The sequence below is a fragment of the Hyaena hyaena genome, unplaced genomic scaffold, assembly GCF_003009895.1.
Source record: "Hyaena hyaena isolate Hyena2069 unplaced genomic scaffold, ASM300989v1 scaffold_687, whole genome shotgun sequence".
NCBI classification, from domain to species: domain Eukaryota; kingdom Metazoa; phylum Chordata; class Mammalia; order Carnivora; family Hyaenidae; genus Hyaena; species Hyaena hyaena.
In genome coordinates this window covers 904,628-918,044 of record NW_024081320.1, presented here as the reverse complement: position 1 = coordinate 918,044, position 13,417 = coordinate 904,628, and the positions used below count along the sequence as shown (strand labels likewise).

Sequence of the window (13,417 nt, the reverse complement as noted above, 5' to 3'; positions counted from 1 at the left end):
GAATACTGACAGAAATGTTCCCATCTTTTCAACACGAAGTCAATCAAGTATCTTCAACAGTATCCCCACATGCTATCTTCCCTCCTATTATAATGAAAGAAGTGCCTGTGCTCTTATAAAGCCAACATATCTGCTCATCCAGATGCTTCTAAAGAACTGTGCTTCTGTATTGAGTGTTCTCCTTCCTGCTTCATCAATGTCTTCTTCTCTATTGGCTCATTCTCACAAGGAAACATACTTTAATATTCTTACATTGAAGAAACAAAAATGTCTTCTTCCTAGATCTCAGAGACTCTCCAGACTCTTCAAGAATTTTTTTTTTAATGTTTTATTTATTTCTGAGAGAGAGAGAGAGAAAGGCAGTGTGAGCAGAGGAGGGTCAGAGAGAGTGGGAGACAAAGAATCCGAAGCAGGCTCCAGGCTCTGAGCTGTCAGTGCAGAGCCTGATGCAGGGCTCCAACTCATGGACTGCAAGATCATGACCTGAGCTGAAGTCGGACACTTAGCTGACTGAGCCACCCAGGCGCCCTGATTTTCCAAGAATCTTACGTGTTATCTTTTACTGAAAAATTTATCAAGTAATCCATACTTGCCCACTTCTCATTTTCTTAAAAGCTACTTTATTTAGCATCTTCACTCATAAAATTTCACAGTGCCCCTGTCATTGACAGAACCATTGTTAACTTTTTCCATATTATCATATTTGCCCACTCAGAAATATTCTATGGTTGACTATTCTTGGCTTCTATGACATTTACCTTGTTGACTATACTTTCTGAGTCACTTTACCAGAGCAACATTCTTCTTAGGTGGTTTTATTCAGTAATTCAACCTAAATACCAGTAACTCTGAAATCTCTATCTCTAATCCTGACAAGACTGCTGTGCCATTATTGAATGATGTTTACTGAAAATGATGTTTACTGAAAAAAAAAATCTCTTTTAAATTTAAACACTATTAAATTTAAAATTAAACACTATTTATAGATGTGGAATGTGATTTAACAAGGAATTACGGTAATGGTTAAGGAAATGGACCCTCAAGTCTGACAGTCTGCTGAAATCCTAGCTCTGGCACTAACTGACTGTGTGGTCCAAAGGTGAGTTAATTACCCTCGTAGAAACTTAGAAGGTTTATTGCAAAGATTAAACTTACACATGAAAAGGACTTAGAGTTGCGCCTAGCACATAGTAAGATGTCAACAAATTAACTAATTTTCTTAATATTTTTCACATAATTTCAAATAGACACAATATGTAAAATTTCAAAAATGCTATTTGATCAAGTACAACAATTACCATTGCTTTAGGGGCAGAGCCAGGGAGTACTGGAATCTATGACTAAATTTTTACTTATAATATGTCACTGAAAATACACCATAGTATTTAACAATATTGTCTACAATATTTTACTCGATTTTCTTTTTTTTAATTTATTATTTATTTTTTAAATTATTTTTTTCTTAAATAGCTTCTTGTCAAGTTGGTTTCCACATAACACCCAGTGCTGGAAGATCTGGACAACAACATGCAGAATGAAACTAGATCACTGTCTCACACCACACACAAAAATAAACTCAAAATGGATAAAGGACCTGAATGTGAGACAGGAAACCATCAAAAGCCTAGAGGAAGAAGCAGGAAACAACCTCCTTGACCTCAACCGCAGCAGTTTTTTGCCTGACACATCCCCAAAGGCCAGGGAATCAAGAACAAAAATGAACTATTGGGACCTAATCAAGACAAAAAGCTTCCGCACAGCAAAGGAAACAATCAATATTTTACTATATTTACAAGAAGCATTTGAAATGGGTTGATTTAGATTTGGAAGCTAACAGTCTTTCAGCCCAATATTACTTATTCAAAGTTTCCCACAGAAAATTTTCAAAATCAGTAAATTTTGGTCAATTTTCACACAAATTTATATACATATATGTAATCATAGTACTAAATAAAAATTATAACTTAAAATAATTTGTGTCATTTTAAAGAAAGCTCTGTTAGGAAAAACAAAGTATTTCCATTTAGTTCTGATTATAATAACCAAAACAAATGAGATTTTTTTATGTGCTTAATTCAGCCTTTGGAAGCACTAATATCTTCCACATAATACTTCAAAGAACTATCACTTAAATAATGATTGGGTAAAATTGGCTTATGCATTGGAAAACACTGATCTGCTTGGAAGTAATCAAAAGTGATTCAAATGCTTTCACTTATTTGGAACCTACAATTCCAAATTTACTCAATCCTTGTATAATTGTTTATAAGCTGAAACAATGTACATTAACATAATATATTTAAAGTACATGAAATCATATTTGTGAGTTTTATCCATAGTACCTAAGAGTTAATTTTACAAAATAGAATTAAACAAGATATTGGGGTGCTTGAGTGACTCAACTGGTGAAGCTTCTGACTCTTGGTTTTGGCTCAGGGCATGATCTCATGGTTTGTGAGTTGAGTCCTATATCAGGCTCTGTGCTGACTGTGCAAAGCCTGCTTGGGATTCTCTCTCTCTCTCTCTCTCTCTCTCTCTCTCTCTCTCTCTCTCTGTCATTCCCCTGCTCGAGTACTCTTTCTCTCAAAATAAATAAATAAAGTTAAAAAAATAATTAAACAAGATATTGTAAACATATGGACAGATTTTTAACCTTTATTCAGATGTTTAAAATTCAAGGAAAATAAAGAGCACTAAATGAACGAAAAGTATAAACATAGAGTAGGTTTAAAGTTTTTTATCCACAGGAGTGCCTGGGTGGCTCAGTCTGACTTTGGCTCAGGTCATGATCTCCAGTTTTGTGAGTTCGAGTCCTGCATTGGACTTCGCACCAACAAAGGGCAGCTTGCTTGGGATTCTCTCTCTCTCCTCCCCCCATTGCCACTCCCCAACTTGAATGCACTCTCTGTCTCTCAAAATAAATAAACTTAAAAAAAAGTATCCCCAAATTGTTACTAGATTCTTGCAATACTTTTTAAATGTTATATATAAAGAATTTTAAACACTAGGGGGCGCCTGCGTGGCTCAGTTGGTTAAGTCGGATTTTCGCTCAGGTCATAATCTCATGGTTCATGGGTTCGAGCTCCGCCTTGGGCTCTATGCTGACAGCTCAGAGACTTGGAGCCTGCTTCCGATTCTGTGTCTCCCTCTCTCTCTGCCCCTCTCCAGCTTGCGCTCTGTCTCTCAAAGAAAAATAAAAACATTATAAAAAATGTTAAAAAGATAAAACCCTAGAATGAGCAAGTGTTTGAACTAGTGCTTCATAAAGAATTTGGAGACAAATGAATTACAGTAATTAAATGTTCTCCTTTTCATAAGATTTGGTTACATTTTCATTATGTAGCTACATACACAGAAGCATATTAATAATAGAAAATTAGACTTGATTTTTGGAAACTTTTCAGAGGTTAGAAATATAGGATAACTCTCAGAAAAATGACATTTTTAGGCTGTTCTATCACTAATATGTTTATGGACATAATGTAGGGCAAGCCATTTTCAAGTAAAATTTTGTGTGAGTACTATAATATTCATCATACTAACTTCAAAAAATCAAGATTACTGTGGTATAACAAAAAATAAATATTTGGTCTTAGTTCCTGGATTAGACTTTCTCAAACCCTTTAAGTCTCTTGCATGATAAAAATGTCTTTTGTATGTTAATGAATGATAGGGGTGGGCAGGGGGATTAGGGAAGGGTGGAAGTGAGCAGAAGAGACAGGTCTGGAGAAAAAGCCATGATTAGAGGGGTGGAACTTTCAGCTCCATGCCTGCCTACAACTCCATCCCCAGCAAAGGGTAGGGGCCCCAGAGACTGAGTTCTATCATTATTGGCCAATGATTTAATCACTCATATCTTTGTGACGAAATCTCCCCTAAAACCCCCAACAGATGCTATAGTTCAAGGAGCTTATGCGTTGGTGAACACTTTGGAAGGGCTGGAGGGTAGACCCCAGAGAGGCCATGGAAGTTTTACACTACCACCAGTTCAGTCCCTCACGCTTATGCATCTCTCTCTCTCTCTTTTTAATGTTTACTTCTTTATTTTAGAGAGAGAGAGAACACAACCAGGGGAAGGGCAGAGAGAGGAGACACAGAATATTAAGTTTATAACAAGTATATATATTAATTTTAATGTTAAATATATAAATAGGGAAAGTAGAGGATTAAAATAATCTTATGTTTTCAAGGTTATATAACTTCAAGGTTATATAAGGTTTTCAAGGTTATATAACTTTCCTTCCAAATAGATGAATACTTCTAAACACAATGGGTACTTACTACTTATGAGTCATGATAATTTACTACATTGCTTTAAAGGAAAACTTCTGCTGGCCAAGAAGTAAAACAGAACTCAGTCATAATTTCATCATGTAAAGGAAGAACTGTTTTGTCTATACTCCTTATATAAGATCAACCTTCACTTGTACACATAGATCTCATCCCATCATTACTCAAATGCAGAAACCATACAATTTCTCCCTCTTTCCAACATCAACTACTTGTCTATTCTTACCAGATTAAAAGTAAGAAGGTGTAATTTCTATCAAGCTTAAAATTAACCAATCAATATAACACAAACAAAACTCCCTTGACCTTACATTTCCCTCCAGCGACTACATATCTTAGCTCTTATTTACAAACAAAGATCTGAGTTACATGTTGTTTATAACTCCTCTCTTCCTATTCTTCCCTTAACCCACTGGAATAAGGTGTTGTCAATCACTTTGCCAAAACAGCTTCTGTCAGACACACGTGGATCTACCTGTGGTCCAGCAATCATGTCTAAGTTCCCATCTTAACTGAAAGGCTTGATTCACCTAGCTTCCAGGATCTCTAGTCTTCCCTTCTTACTGGATGCTCTTTCTAAATCTACTTTGTAGGCTCTGAATTTCCAATATGTCTAGAAGTTAGTGACCCAGGGTAGGAGTCATTGGTTTTATTATTTTATTTTACCCAATATCCCTTTGCTTTACCCAGTATCATAGATTTAAAATAAATCTTGACCAATTATCTGAAGATTGCAGCCAGTACCCACACTTCTAGGTCTGAGGAGTGACCACAGGGAAGCTGTTTGTGGGAGGGGTAGATGGACCTTAGCTCTTGACTAACATCACTGAGCTACTGAACTTATTCTGAAACCATCTAGTTCTGGATTGTTTTCTCCCATAAATCATCAGTGTCATAATTTAAACCACAGTATCAGCCAGCGTTTGATACTCATAGCAGGAGCTATCCTAACAGAAACATACATTCTAGTGGCTAGTGAGGGAAACCAGTTTCACTGCAATATCACTATCTTATTATTTTGCTGTATCTAAATACCACTTTTACTATTTTACCACTTTTTTCCCCAAATCATTTCAGTCTGCTTAATATTTAAAGGAAATATATCACTGTGACAAATAAAAGAAGCAGGATTATTTGACATTATAGAAAATAATAAATATACAGAAAGTGAAATCAATACTAAAAACAATAAAATATAAAATCACTACATGCAAACATAAAATAAAACAGACCTAGACAGTGATGACTCCAGACTGAAATCTCCAGGGTTCACTGTCATTGCTCCAACGACCTACTCAACATCGACACTGAGATGTTTAATCAGTGTCTCAAAGTTGTGTTGTCTTAAAAAAAACTCTCTTGACTGACAGCTAATGTATTTTTCCTACAGTTTTCCACATCTTAGTAATAACAGCTCACCCTTCCAGTAACTCAAGCAACAAACTTTGAAATCATGATCTACTCCTTTCTCTTATAGTCTATATAAAATAAATTCATAAATTCTGTAAATTTGTCTTCGAAATAAATCCCAAATTTTAGCACTTCTCATTTACTAAATAAATTAATGAAAAATTAAAGAATAAAAATCAAAGTTCCTATAAAATAAACAAAATCTGTGAATAATATGGAATAACAATGCTATTTACTTATACTTATCACTCAGATTTCTTCCACTTTTATGAAAATTTACACTTAACTAATTTTGGGGAAAATGAATCTTAGGACTTCAGAAATGTTGGTTTCATAAAAAATATCCATTTACCAACCTTTTCCAAATTCTGACTCTACACCTCACATAGGGATATAAAGGAAATCTCAGTCTAAGTCATATATAACAAACAAAGGAGCTGCTAATTTTTCTGTTTTTATTGTAAAGAAGAACTATTTTTCCCTTAGGTAGTCAGTCTTTCAGGCTTTCTCATCCTTAAACTGCAACCAACTTTCCTAACTTTGATATAAATTTTATGTGATTATTTTAGGGAAAAGTGAAAGTATTATTTGATCTTAAGATGTAATGCATAAGAGTTCCAGAGTGCCTACCACAGTCCTGCTTCAGACTGTCTTCCTCAAGTGTCAGCTCTCCCAGTGTATAAAACAGTGATGCAAAAAACACCTGGCTCCTATAAAGATCATATGGGGATTTAAATGCATTTTAATGAAAAAAAAAAACAATAAAAAAGAGAGACCATCACTTTTACATTTTAGAAAACTTAAAACTACAGCCTAGAATGCATGATTCAATGAGACTGGCAACAACACTTGCAGAATGCACACCTTTGTGAATCTGTGGCTGAAATTCATTTTCTAGATAAGTAATTGTGAAATGCTTTTACTGCGGAAATTAAGCTAATCAGTGGAAGACTAACTACTTCTTACTACCTTAACTTGTTGGAAGCAAATCTATAACAATACACAAAACTGCAAACAGTGTTGTTTAGACTATTACTCTTCAAACGCACCTGGATCATTTATGATAATGTTATGGTGCATTTCCAGGGATCTTTAACCACAGACCAAGGAAGTGGAGGAAGACTGGGAAAAATGAAATAACAGACAGAGGATAGTCCTTTCAGAATTTTCTTGAACATTACTGTATCTTATTATAATCAACAAAATAAATCAATAACTAGTTCTACTCTTTCTAGAACTAGAGTGCTTATGGGATGTATGGGCATGAGGAAGTTTATCTCATAAAAAAAAAAAAAAAAAAAGATTTGGTGAAACACATCTTTACTATAGTGTGTTGACCCAGTAATCTTTTTCAAGAGAGGTGACAGTTTTTAAGAACCACATCTCTAAATATTTAAAATACTTAGAAATTGGTAAAATTTTCATTGGAATTTAGTGGTATTGGAGGTGGAAGGTAAACTGAATAAAATCGATTGCTTTCTTTTTTAAGTCTTTTTAAAGTCTGGACTACATAGACTATACAAGCTTCCTTTTAAAAAAACTTAAATTGGTATTTCAACATTTTTATATCACTAGCTAATATTTAGAGAAAAATGAGAAAGTACTAAAAACATTTTCCTAAAAACTCATCCAGAAGCTTTGAAATGGATAATAGTTTTACTAAATACAACTCAGAACTAGAATTGCTATTCTCATAAAGGTTCCAACTCTTTTTAGGATATTGTTCAGACTGCAGTATAAAGAAGATAATACCTACTGTTTGAAAAGGAGGCTGTCTTCTTTCTCCTACATATGCTCTCTCTTCTAGCTACATATACATATACAGTCATCTTAATGCATTAATACAAAGGAGAAAAATTAAAGCATTAACATATTCTTGTGATATTGTTGCATTTTTCAAGATTAAATCAATTTGCTCTTCTGCCTTCAATTTTTAGAACCCTACATCCTTAACTCCATAAAGTAATAATGTAATAACTAGTAATAATGTAACATATTACGTTCAAGCTGAGTGTAATTCCCAGGAAACTGTTTCTAGCAACCTCTAGAAACATAGTCCTCAAAATGAAAGTTATCTTTAAGGAACAGAATAAGTGATTACAGGTGCTGGTAAGGTATAACTTTTTTTTTTTTTCTATTCACCTCTGAAGTTATTTAGAGCCTTCTCAGATTTCTTTATGTATGGCAGGTGTCCAAACTCATTAAGCGTATTTTTATTTTCTTCAGAACTAAGCACAGAATTTGCTATTTAATAATTAAATGAGCATTTTCCTCCTAGAGCCAATTCTTTCATAATAGAATAAGTTTTTTTTTTTTTTTAAAGCCATGCTTAATGACATTCATAATGACACCCCATGGTAAATAAATTCTAGGCAGTCAAATACTAATGGGATTTTGATAGGAAGTTGAGTAGATTTCACCAATAAAAACACAAAAAGCCAAAGGCAGCAGTGTATTTCCACATCATGGTTAAGAATAATCATACCATTTTGTATGGGCACAAATTATCTGATGTATGCATCACAAATATAATTATATTTAACTATCTCAAAACTCTACAAAGTAGATACAATTATATCCAATTCAGAGGAGATACTGAGACTGAGAGCTATGACAAAGCTTACAAGGTCATAAAACCATTGCAAGACTGAATAGAAAATTAAACCCAAGTGTGTCTGACACTGAAGCCATTGCTTCCCTCTACTACTATGCCTTCCCTTAGCAATCATAGCACAGGGAAGAAGGAAGCAAAGACCATCTGATAATATGTTTGCTAACCCATCACTCATTCTAAACTTAAGGTAAGAGACCAGAAATCAGAAAACAAGACTAATCCAAAATGGAAGTCTTAATGCTAAATTGTGTACATGGGAAAGGGTAAAGGGACAAACTCCTCATCCTTCCATATAGGCACTGATTTTCTTTCTTAGGCCTAAAAGCCTCTATGACTTTTTACTCTTTAAAGTACCTGTGATGTTATTAAACCAATAATAGAAGAAACAGTTGATAACTATGTAAACAATACATTTTTATTTTGAAGGCAACTGTCAAGACTACTATAAATGCTCCTCAAGAAGTAAAGTTTTATGGGGCACCTGGGTGGCTTAGTCAGTTAAGTGTTCGACTCTTAATATAAGCTTGGATCTTGATCTCAGGGTTCATGAGATGGAGCTCATGTTGGGCTCTGTGCTGACAGTGCGGAGCCTGCTTGGGATTCTCTCTCTCCTCTCTCCCAACCCCTCCCTTGCTTGTGTACTTATGCACATGCTTTCTTTCTTTAAAAACAAATAAACATTTTTAAAAATAAAAAAAATAGTTTTACATGTCATAATACTTCAACAACAGTGGAGGTTGGCTTTGTGCTGGTAATAATTCAATAATTATTTTATTCATATTTACACATATATGTATGTATTTAAAATTAGATTTTTGCTATGATTACTGTAAGCTGCAATTTTAATATGTCAGAAACTCAACCAGAAAATTCTAAAGACTGGAATTACTTTTTCTGTCAAATAATCACCTATTTTTGATGAAAAAGACAAAAGACAAGTAAACAAACAGTAAACAGAAATGTAGTTTTCAATTTAAATTAATTTTTGAGAAATCTGAGAATTGGCATACCTCACTTCCTTGGTAATCATATTACCTATATTAATTCACTATATTTTATTTTTTACAGAGTATAACATTAATATAGTAATGAGCCAGCCAAATGAATGTTCTAAACTAACACAAAAATGTGCTTATTTTAATGACCATGAAGTAAATTTTGAATTAAAATATAATTAAATTATTTTTAAAATAATAATTAAATGAATTAGGCTAAACTGGGAGTCAGCCAGGCATAGTGCTAGGGAAAAGAAAGTGTTAGGGAAGAGAAAAAAAAATCAGAGTTAAAACCCAAAGGAAAAGAGAGTACATCTAGAGTGGCCAGAGGGACAAATTACTTAACTAGAGGCCAGGAACTCCCTGGTGGCTGAGACAGTTAAGCGTCAGTTTCTTGGTTTTGGGTCAGGTCACTATCTCATAGTTTGTGAGATCAAGGCCCCCATCAGGCTCTGCACTGACAGTTCAGAGCCTGCTTGGGATTCAGTCTCTCTCCCTCTCTCTCTCTGTCCCTTCCCTGCTCACTCTTTCTTTCTCAAAAATAAATATAGAAACCTTTACAAACAAAACAAAACACGTGGTTAAAGACAGAAAGAATCAACTAGACCAGGAAGGCTTTGTAGGGCAGGGTAGGGAGTCTGGACTTCAGTGTGAGGGGAACAGGAAGCGGCTGAGGAGTTTTACTCAAGAATTTTACTCAGGTTTTACTGAAGAGTTGCGTGATTTATGCTTTTCAAGAGATCTCTTCAGCTGCAGGTAGGGGCAAGAATCAACACGGGGAATGATTACTACAAGACTGCTGAATGATTCTGCAGAAGTTGATGGTGGCTCTTAAAAAATGGTGGCAGGAGCACCTGGGTGGCTCAGTTGGTAAAGTGGCTGACTTCGGCTCAGGTCAAGATCTCATTAGAGTTCAAACCTGGCCTTGGGCTCTCTGCGGAGAGCTCAGAGCCCGGAGGCTGTATCTGATTCTGTGTCTCTGTCTCTCTTTACCCCTCCCCAGTTCATGCTTTGTCTGTCTCTCTCAGAAATGAAAACAAAAGCAAAAACAAAAACAGAAACAATCAAACAAAAAAAAACCTTTAACTAACTAACTAAATAAATGATGGCAGTGAATAAGAGGAGAAGCAAACATATTTTAGATAAAGGAGAGATATATTTGTGAAAGAACATGCATAATAAAGGCAGTAAATATTTGATAAATGAATGAATGGTTTTAGAAAGATGTTGACTTCTGAAAAGACTTATATGGTGGCTTTTTCTCCTCAATGAAGTGAGCAAGTTGGCTCACCTTAATCGTTTTACAAAAATACAAAAAACAAAAACAAGGAAACATTAAATTTTATGCCCTGTCTCTGGAGAGTCTGAAAAAAGACTATCCAGATATATGATGCTTTTCTTTAAAATAAATACTCTTACATCACCTGTAATATTTAAAAATGTATTATTATACAGATCCCTATGAATTTTTCAAAATAAAAAGGAGGCCAGGCTTTGTGTTTTCCCTAGTGTTCAAAATCATTATTACCTTTCATAAATTCTTCTTTCCTTACCAATTATGTCCTGTTGATTTCTTTACAAGTACTTCTTAAATAGTTAATATATTTTAAAATGAAATGTCCTTACATTCTAAGAAGTTTTAAGGAATATTTTCTTGAGATTGCTTTCTTATTTTCTCTTACCCACATGCCCTTATATCCTCCAAAGGGCCATCTTTCCTACTTCATAGAGGAGAGTGCACAGAAATCCCTCAGTTTACTGACCTGCCCTGCTTCTCTACCATATCTACATCAAACCTATCACTTACTTCATCCAGTCTCCATGAAAAAGAGCCCCGCTTCTTTTCTTACCTAGGTTGAAAAGTATCCCTCATGTACTCTAATAGAGTAGAATTGATTGACCACTGTTCTGGATCTCATTCTCTACAATTCCTCAAGTTGAAGCCCTAACAATGATTCCCTTTCTTATGTTTCTAACTACTCTATTACTGTTCTTCTCCAAAAGCATGTTCATACCCAGGTTTTTTCCATCTCAAAACCACCCCCTTCTAAGAATAACTACTTAATTTCTCTTCTTGCCTTACTGATTCTTTAAAAAATCTTCAAAGCCTGTATGCATATTCCTCTGCTCATTTGACAGCTGGCTATGTTTCATTATCATACGCATTTTATCTTATTTTTATTTTCAAAAGTAGGTAACTTATTTATTTATTTATTTATTCATTTATAAGTAAATTCTGTGTCCAATGAGGGGCTTGAACTCACAACCTCGAGATCAAGAGTCACATGTTCTCTGACTGAGCCAGTCAGTTGCCCCATTATTGTACTCATTTTAAGAGGACAGGAAGGCGTAGCAAGGTTAAATAAATTTTCCAAAGACTATAAACGATAAAGCAGTTTGGACAGAATTTAGATCAAGATATTCTCATTTAAGGCTTTACTTTGTTTTGTAATATAAAGTTTAATGCCATCAATGTCATTATATGTATTTATTGCCTTTTTTGTGTTTGGTTTTTTAAGCAATAACATCATAAAGATTTGACCCATATCACTTAAAAAAATATACATGAATCATTACAGAACAAACTGAAGTTTTAAAATATATTTCTATCATAAGCACAGACCTTTTCCTTTATTTTTAATGTTGTAAAAGCTGTTACATAAATATCAAAGTATTCACTTTTAATAGTACTTTAAAAACATAACATAAATGGTAGTAAAGTATTACTTGCATTTTCCTTTACACTGTAAAATAATAGAGACAAAGATAGTATCATATATGCTAAAGTAATAAAAGTATGATATGACAAAGAAAACATATTTTATATGTCTATTTATTTATTTACTTTCTTATCTAAATTCAATTTCATCAGGAACAGACAGTACAAGGAACTAATACTACAGTTTAGAAGGGCAGTCTAATTGTACACAATTCAACAAAATAACGACTATTATCTCAACTAAGTAACATTAAGAATTACAAAAGTCTACTACTCATTGTAGATAATTCCTAGGTTGCTCCTTTATAATATTTTTCTACTTTCTTAGCTACCCTTTTCAATGAAGTTAAACAGACGATTCCTTCAACAAAATTAACCACTTAGTGTCAATACATTTTTCTCACTAGTCTTTAATGTATTGCTTTATTCTATAAACATTTATCAAAGGCCTACTATGAGCAAGAAACTATGTCAGGCACTAAATGCAGATGAAAAATGGGTGATATAGCTGCGCTCTGAGGTAGTTCAAGGAGAATGTTCAAAAGTCACAGGTGACCTCATGAAACTTCTGAAAGTACATTCATTTAAATAAAAACGTTTAACCAAGTTAATACATAGCACGGGCAAATTATATACAATTACAATTTAATATATAGTATATATTAATGACTAACGTACATCTCCTCATTACTATCTCTCTCAAATGTCACAGCCTCTGAAGGAACAAGATAAAAATTTTGGTTATACTGAGAAACTATTTTTTCTTTTCAGAAAATGTAAATTACCTTCTTTTTGTGTATATATATATATATATATATATATATATATATATATATAAGAAGTACTACTGGTGTGGAAAGGAATGTGAATATTTTCATATCTATGCATGGCAAGGGCTTTCAGAGCATAGAAAAATAGAATTTGGGTTAAAAGGCCAAACCTTGGAAGTTAAAAGATGGCTAAGTAGATAACGAGAGACTTCTGGAGTGATTTACCTCCCCAGAAGGAAACATTAACATTTCAAAGGGGGGTAAAGCCTGGAGCTATATATTTATACACCATGGACTTTACATGGGGAATGGGGTTTTCTCCTCCTCTCTCAGAAGGAGCTGGGTGTCAGCTGTATAATAGCTCCTCTACAAATGCCCAGATTAATAATCTTGGGGTTCTTCTGTGGTGTAAAATCCCCCTCCTGGTGCTCGCAAGGCCTCCATCCTACTCTCTTCACATTCTCTGAACAGGGAGATGAGGTGTTGGTAACTGACGTGGTTATTGCCCCAAGAAACAACAGTCTGTCCAGATATGGAGACTTTGTATTGGCCTTCAGGACAAAATAAATAAATGTACATCTTAAGAGCTTCTCATGTTGTAAATCAGAGTTTCGGGGAC

General features: G+C 34.2%; 1 protein-coding gene across 1 annotated transcript in view; it reads right to left on the bottom strand.

Moving 5' to 3' along the window:
• Positions 1-13,417, bottom strand: part of ADGRL3 (adhesion G protein-coupled receptor L3) — a 516,039-nt gene that overhangs the window by 57,443 nt on the left and 445,179 nt on the right. The gene's annotated exons all lie outside the window — the stretch shown is intronic.